Genomic DNA, 9,133 nt, shown 5'->3' with positions numbered 1-9,133 from the left:
GATGAAATTATTAAATACTACATTTTAAAAATGATTAAAAATTGAAAGTTTTAAATAATTAAAACGTAAAATTATTACATAATTTTACTGACTGCCAGGGGTCTCCAGCTTAGAGCAAAGGCCTGATACATTAAAACAAGTGACTGCAGATGCAAATTTGAGATAGACAAGCTGGAATGTGTGCCTTGACTATTGTCACAATGTGAAATGAACTAAGAAATGAGAAATGTTATTGTTCCTGGCCCTTCATCAGCACTATCTGAACACCTTATTGCATCTATAATGTTGTATACTAGCCATAGTACATTGCTGTCTTTTTTACATTCTGTACATGGTGTGTTCATTCTGATAACTGCAACCTTTTATCTAACAATTGTGATTTCTCATATTTGCAATGTAAGATCCTATTATCTGTACATTTTACAATTTCTACAAGAGCAAAGAAGCCAAGGCCTCGCAGAAACATAATTCGTCCTTGACTGTCATCATGTGAACTCGATTCTGTAAATGGTGTTAAAATCAGAAAGGTTTACAATAGGCCACATTAATGTCTGTTAAGCTGACCAGTCCACACGGCTCTCAATCACAGGGGCTTTGGGGTAATTTGAGACTGAAATAAATTAAAGTTGCACAAATGTATCTCAAATTGTTATTAGAGAGAGAGAGAGAGAAAGACATTTGAAATGATATGAGCCAATGAAAGGAACCATGGATGAAATGTTCCCCAACTGCAGTTAATTAATTTCCCCCTTCAATCTTCACAGTTTTCATTCAATGCCACGTTGTGCGTGTGCATGTTTGGTGCTCCAGAAAGTTATTTTTCTGGCAGACTGACAGTGACTTTAATGAATAAATGTTTAATTTCATTCCTGGGTAGAGAATGAATAAATGTGACTTGAGGTTACTTCGTGAGAACACACACGCTTTCTTTTCTATCTGACCTACGTCAGAGTGTATCGGCGTGTGGATTGTCAGTGACACCTAGCTAATTTGAAAAAGAGAACTTAATAAGCAGTCCCAAACTTTAAACTTCATTATACATTTCAAAGAATTAATTCCTACATTGCCTTTGGTGTTAACAAACACTTTCTCTTCTCCTCCAACACACACACTGACAGATAGCTACAGTTTTTCTATCTCTTATAGAGTGGATCTTGCTGTATGAGCAGATTTTTTTGTCTTAGGGTGGATAGCATTTTTCCAGCTCAGTGCCCAATGCTGTGAATGCCTATGTCTCAGCACTGTAGCATGACTGCAGCCACTATTGTCCAAGGTCAAACTGATTATTCCCACTGGGAAGCAGCTGTCCCATCGGTGACCAACCATCCAACAATGAGAGAATGAGGGAGGCTTGGTGGCTGGGTGTCTCTTAAATAACATCTTTATTAAAGCTGTTTGCTCATACTGAGTATATAGTGTTAGTATGAGCAAACGCTGTGCTTAGGGCATGAATGAAAGGGATAGTTCACCCTAAAATGAAAATTAAGTCATCATTTACTCACCCTGGTGTTGTTCTTATGTAGTATACCCTTCTTTCTTTTATGGACCACAAAAGCTGAAAAAAATGTCCAGTTCGCACTCATCCATATGGCAGACTTGGCAGTGAATAGCGACCAGCATCAAGCTTTTTAAAAAAGATGTAAAAGTATCACAGAATGATCCCATGAGACACATGCCGTATATTCCAAGCGTTCTGGGGGTATACGATTTTAGGGTTTAGTGAAAAACAAACTGAGATTGAATGTATTATTTAACAAAATTCTTGGCCGTGGCCATTTGGCTTCTCCTTGGGCGCGTTCATGAGACTATTAGTGCCGCAGTTCACTCCATCTCGCCCAGAAAAAGCACACAATTTGTGAGAAATCAAGATACAAAAACGTGACATGAAATACAATGCAGAAATTCCCAAAAAAGTATCTGTGTACTTGCTTCACTGAGTCAAATATCACCAGACTGGAACTGTTTGTCTCTTTGAATGACAGTTGGCAGATGTGAACACATTAACTTCTTGTTACGATGAACACAGTGGATATATTCATGGAGTGAACTATGGAATGGGGTCATTTTGCGTCTTTTTTAAAAGCTTGATGCTGGTCGCCATTCACTGCCATTATATCGACAACCAGGACATTTTTAAAAACTCTCCTTTTGTGGCCCATAAAAAAGAAGGGCATACAGCATTAGAACAACACCAGGGTGAATAAATGATGACTTAATTTCCATTTTTGGCTGAACTAACCCTTTAATAAAAATACAAACCCGATTCCAAAAAAGTTGGGACACTGTACAAATTGTGAATAAAAACAGAATGCAATGATGTGGAAGTTTCAAATTTCAATATTTTATTCAGAATACAACATAGATGACATATCAAATGTTTAAATAGAAAATGTATAATTTTAAGGGAAAAATAAGTTGATTTTAAATTTCATGGCATCAACACATCTCAAAAAAGTTGGGACAAGGCCATGTTTACCACTGTGTGGCATCCCCTCTTCTTTTTATGACAGTCTGCAAACGTCTGGGGACTGAGGAGACAAGTTGCTCAAGTTTAGGAATAGGAATGTTGTCCCATTCTTGTCTAATACAGGCTTCTAGTTGCTCAACTGTCTTAGGTCTTCTTTGTCGCATCTTCCTCTTTATGATGCGCCAAATGTTTTCTATGGGTGAAAGATCTGGACTGCAGACTGGCCATTTCAGTACCCGGATCCTTCTTCTACGCAGCCATGATGCTGTAATTGATGCAGTATGTGGTCTGGCATTGTCATGTTGGAAAATGCAAGGGCTTCCCTGAAAGAGATGACGTCTGGATGGGAGCATATGTTGTTCTAGAACGTGGGTATACCTTTCAGCATTGATGGTGCCTTTCCAGATATGTAAGCTGCCATGCCGCACGCACTCATGCAACCCCATACCATCAGAGATGCAGGCTTCTGAACTGACGCTGATAACAACTTGGTTTGTCCTTGTCCTCTTTAGTCCAGATGACATGGCGTCCCAGTTTTCCAAAAAGAACTTCAAATTTTGATTCGTCTGACCACAGAACAGTTTTCCACTTTGCCACAGTCCATTTTAAATGAGCCTTGGCCCAGAGAAAACGCTTGTGCTTCTGGATCATGTTTAGATATGGCTTCTTTTTTGACCTATAGAGTTTTAGCAGCGAATGGCACGGTGGATTGTGTTCACCGACAATGTTTTCTGGAAGTATTCCTGAGCCCATGTTGTGATTTCCATTACAGTAGCATTCCTGTATGTGATGCAGTGCCGTCTAAGGGCCCGAAGATCACGGGCATCCAGTATGGTTTTCCGGCCTTGACCCTTACGCACAGAGATTGTTCCAGATTCTCTGAATCTTTGGATGATATTATGCACTGTAGATGATGATAACTTCAAACTCTTTGCAATTTTTCTCTGCGAAACTCCTTTCTGATATTGCTCCACTATTTTTCGCCGCAGCATTGGGGGAACTGGTGATCCTCTGCCCATCTTGACTTCTGAGAGACACTGCCACTCTGAGAGGCTCTTTTTATACCCAATCATGTTGCCAATTGACCTAATAAGTTGCAAATTGGTCCTCCAGCTGTTCCTTATATGTACATTTAACTTTTTCTGCCTCTATTGCTGCTACCTGTCCCAACTTTTTTGGAATGTGTAACTCATGAAATCCAAAATGACCCAATATTTGGCATGACATTTCAAAATGTCTCACTTTCAACATTAGATATGTTATCTATATTCTATTGTGAATAAAATATAAATTTATGAGATTTGTAAATTATTGCATTACTTTTTTATTCACAATTTGTACAGTGTCCCAACTTTTTTGGAATCGGGTTTGTACAACTGTTCATTGTTAGTTCATGTTAGCTTCAGGTCTATTAAATAATATTAACAGACACAACTTTTATTTTTATTTTTTTTAATAATGTATTATTAGTCAATGTTAAATAACAATAACTAAGATTAATAAATATTTAGAAGTATTTTTCATTGTTAGTTTATATTAAAGGGGTCATTTCCCTTGACTTTTTGACATATAAGAGGTCATTGTACAATAAAATTACCCTGTAAGTTTCAGAACTCAACTTCCTTGTTAGTCCAGCTTTTTTTGAAACTTTTATGGAAACAGCTTTTATTGAAATCAAGCTCAGAAAAAGACTCGTTTCAGATTTTGATGTAATAGTGCGACAAAAGACCACTTCTGCAGAAGATCATCAACGCCTACTTCTACATCATTGCCTCTTTAGCCCCGCCCACCGATTCACACATGTCATGAGTGCTTTTCACACTTGAAATAGTTAACCCTGGGTCATTCTAAACCCTGGGCAAATGGAATCCTGGGTTATCTTTATTCACGTTTCACACTGCTCATAATATACCTGGGGGTTAACAGTTAATTCTGGGTATTCATAAACTGCTGTTTCGCACGGCACATTCCTAAACCCCGGGTTAAAGTCCTTGTCTGAATATTCAGAATAGTCAGTATTACTGACAGGAAAAATGCACCACGTGACCTGTTTACATAAAGGCTCTAGCATTGTGTGTCCTCACTGCTGACTGTTATATCAAGTTTTTTTCTGAGTGAACTTTCAAACTATAAAGGTAGAATGACGGTGTCTTCACTCCAGTTGTTGCGTTTTCATTTGCCGTTTGACATTTTTTCTATCATACACAGAAACAACTGTTTATATACATTGCGCAGTGTTTCCGTGTCTGCCCAAAGTGTGTGAATATAAGGCACGCGATTGGTTGTCGGTTGCTAAGCATCAGTTGTAACATTCCAACACCGCATCGTTTCACACTGTACAAGTTGGCACCGCAATGCAGAGTTAAAGGGTTAGTTCACCCAAAAATGAAAATTCTGTAATTTATTACTTACCCTCATGCCGTTCCACACCCGTAAGACCTTCATTAATCTTCAGAATGCAAATGAAGATGTTTTAGTTGAAATCCAATGGCTCCGTGAGGCCTCCATAGGGAGCAATGACACTTCCTCTCTCAAGATCCATAAAGGTACTAAAACATATCTAAATCAGTTGTATTTGCATGTGAGTATAGTAGTTCAATATTAATATTATAAAGCGACGAGAATATTTTTGGAGTGAAAAAAGACTTATTTAGTGATGGCCGATTTCAAAACAATACTTTATGAAGCATAGGAGCACAATGAATCAGCGTATCAAATCATGATTCAGATCACGTGTCAAACTGCCAATGGCTGAAATCACGTGACTTTGGCGCTCCGAACAGCAGATTCGATACATTGATTCATTTATGCTCCAATGCTTCCTGAAGCAGTGTTTTGAAATCAGCCATCAGTAAATAAGTCGTTATTTTGTTTTTTTGGCGCTCCAAAAATATTCTCGTCACTTTAAAATATTAATATTGAACCACTGTACTCACATGAACCAATTTAAATATGTTTTTAGTACCTTTATGGATCTTGAGAGAGGAAATGTCATTGCTCCCTATGGAGGCCTCACGGAGCCATCGGATTTCAACTAAAATATCTTAATTTGTGTTCCGAAGATTAACGAAGGTCTTACGGGTGTGGAACGGCATGAGGGTAAGTAATAAATGACAGAATTTTCATTTTTGGGTGAACTAACCCTTTAACACCGCAAAAGCGGTGCTAACCCTGCTCCAGAACAGGGTTTCATAACCCCGGATAAAAAGCGGTGCTAACCCCGGATCTAAATTACAAGCGTAAAACGCTCCTTTACCCGGGGTTAAAAGCAGTGTTTAGAATGGCGTTAACCCGGGGTTAAGCACAGTGTGAAAAGCCCTATGTAGTAGTAAATATGAGAGAGATGCAAACACAGGTTTACTCAAGCAATAAAACAATAGAAGTGAAGTGTTGACAAGTGTGGTGTCCCATACTTGGAATTTGTGCTCTGCGTTTCACCCATCCAAGTGCACACACACAGCAGTGAGTATTGAACACACACACCTGGAGCAGTGGGCAGCCACTTTTGCTGCAGCGCCCAGGGAGTGATTGGGGTTATGAGAGTGGAAGAAAGCCCTGTTCATTCACTCCTCCAACCGGTACTGAGACTCGAACCTGAGACTTGATTTTGTTCATCGGAAATTGCTTGCTTGATGTGATCTCATGTGATTGACAGGTTGTCCCACTGAGGGCACATTAATTATTTTTTTTTTTTTTTTTTTTTTTTTTTATAATGTGCACGGATAAATCATTTATAACAAATAGGGGAAAGTGGGGTGAGTTGTGCCAGTTTTTACTCAAAGTGACTTTAAAGTGAGGCCATGGCAGTAATGCCTTCAACTTAAGAATGTACATATATTTCAGGATGTGGTGCATCCCTGAGAACAATAACTTTGGATCTGAAATAAATTGTTTCAGAAATATAGCTTTTGGAAAAAAAGTGGTCTCGTGGCACAACTTGCCCCTGGTGCGGGGTAAGTTGTGCCTTTGGGGAGAATATGTAGGGGTAATTTGTGCCAGTCATTTCTGAATTAAAACAGAACATTTTAATGTTATGAACTGTAATGCTATATGAAATCAAGACAAATTCAATACAAAATTACTCATTTAAGGTTTATTTAGATATTGTCACCCTATTAAACTGTTGGAATAGGCTAAGTCATATTTTGTAGTTTTTGGGAAAACACAAAAAACTTAAATACACAATATATGATATTTGTGTATCATTTCAGGCAAAAAGGCTTTGGCAATAGATGCCTGTTGACATACATAGAATGCTGTCTGTCAATTATAAGAAAAACATAAGAATACGCCACTTTACAAATTATTATGCAAGTGACATATCAGTAAGATTTCAGTAGAATAAACATTCAGATTTTAGTTTTTCCTAATAAAATGTTTGTTTGTTTATTTATCCATGTCATATAACTGGTATCAATTGCAGACAAAATAATTTGCCAGGTCTATGGAAACCCTACTTAGAGGTTGTTCCACATTATTAATCAAGTCACAATTTTCATGCAAAATGGGGAGGAAGAAAGATCTTTCTGAAGATGAAAATACCTGTTTGCTGCTAAACACTGGCTTTTTTTATAGCTGCCCTTTTAATACAATTATTTTTTTTTGACAGGAACTTTCATTAATAAGCCTTTATCTGACCGAGTTCTGCTGTGCTCTGGATCACTCACAAATCTTATGATAATTCAATAATCTCCATTCAGTTTTCACACAATATTAGTTGTTTTCATGCCTTTTGCACAACATTGGACCATTTCATGCTTTTCATCTTCAGAAAGTGCATTTTATAAGTGCGTGGCATGATGGGTTTTGGTCTAAAATCAAGAATGTCACATAGTTTAACTGCTAAAATGTACAATTACAAATTAATAATATGTTGAAAATAATCATACGTGGGGGTGAGTTGTGCCACTGGCACAACTTAACCCAGGCCCTCTGGCACAAATCACCCCGGACCCACAAGTTTGAAAAACTAGCATGATCCAGCAGTTAAGAGCTAACATCATGCTAACTGTATAGACTCATTGTGTAGCCTGCTAAAGCACTAAAACATGTGTGAAATGTTTTCAAACTTATCTATAATTGTTCAGACACTACAATCAAAAAACCTTGAACATAGAAATTTTACTTTGAAAGGGTTTTTTTTTAAGCTAAAATGTGCTTTCCTCTCATGCCATGTGTCTCTCTTCTTTGGAGGATGAGTAAAATGGATGGCTTTTCAAAATTATGTGGTCACATGACCAATTTCTTCTATGGTTTTCCAGAAACAATGGGTGGAACTACTTCCCCCTGGCACAAATCACCCCACTCTCCCCTACTGAAATATTCCATAAAAAATAAGAATGGCCCATTTTGATTTCATGGTGATTTGAATCATTCCAAAACACCTTAGAAACTGCATTTAAACACAACCTAAAGCATAGAATTTGACTGAAATGAAGCATATAGGAGGCCTACTTTCTGAACTTCCTGACAGCCGTGATGACAGCTTTAAAATGCTGCTCACTATGAGTTTTGTAGCAGAGCATATATATATAATGAGGCCTGGAAGTATGTCACATATCATACTGGGCCCTTGAGATCACCTCGTGCATGCCTGAGGAAAACTGTTCCAGCTAAAGATGAACATGCTGGATTTATGATATAGGAACATGTTTCTATACTCTACCAGTGCTACTCTATGTTGGCACTTGTCATCTCGACCTCAAAATATACACACACACATTATCCTGAGATAAATTTAATTTTGACTGGAGGGTTTGTGGTTTTAGAAATATTCATGTAAATTAGGGTTGAAAACTGAAAATGATTTGTTTCACCTTTATTATAATGGGGCCTCATAAGACAGAGATTATCATCTAGCATTAGAGGGTAATGCGTGGGCAAACAAGATGATATTTCGACAATTAGGAGGCTTGTGGTGTAAATCCGACTTTGAGTTTTTCATTTCTCTGGTGGAATCATTTGTAGCGTGGGAGAACTTGAGAGAGGAAGATTATTGTGTCAAATTATCTAATAACAACATGCGGCTCAGAGCAAATCTCTTAACATTGATAATAAAAATAACAAAAGCCATCTATGATCTTTATAATATGTCTGGTGCGTGAATACAGTCGAGTATAAAATATTTTGTCTACGGATCTAAATGATTCTAACGAGTCATATACAAGATTTCAAGAGTAAAAAAAAAAAAAAAAGCATGCTATATTTTCAGTTTTCCAAGGATTTAATAATCTTACAGCTCAGAACAAAGACTGACCTGCCTTCCCTTTGTTGAATCAAACTGAATTCAATCAACATAGATCAAAGACAGTACAATTGAATCAAAAGAAGACAACACATTTCAGGCTGTTCTCATTTTCAAGGCCCCAATAATAGTTGGGTATTTGAATTTGTTCACCATCAACACATTATATTTTATTATTACTTCAGTGTTATATATTACGTAAATATTTTATTAACCTACATCACACTTACATTTTATGTGGAGCCACTTTCACTCCATTTATTAGTCTGAGCTGCCATCTGCTGGACTGATGTCACAAACACATAAGGATTTAATTAAGACCCTAAACATATTATTTATAATGTAATTTTTTTTCTCTCATTATTTATTCAAATTTTAATTGCAGTTGAATTATAATTGGTTGTATTTTAATTTTTTGAATG

Source organism: Megalobrama amblycephala, linkage group LG7 (genome assembly GCF_018812025.1).
Source record: "Megalobrama amblycephala isolate DHTTF-2021 linkage group LG7, ASM1881202v1, whole genome shotgun sequence".
Classification (NCBI taxonomy): Eukaryota; Metazoa; Chordata; class Actinopteri; order Cypriniformes; family Xenocyprididae; genus Megalobrama; species Megalobrama amblycephala.
The sequence above is the reverse complement of the archived record's forward strand: the minus strand, read 5'-3'. Positions refer to the sequence as shown.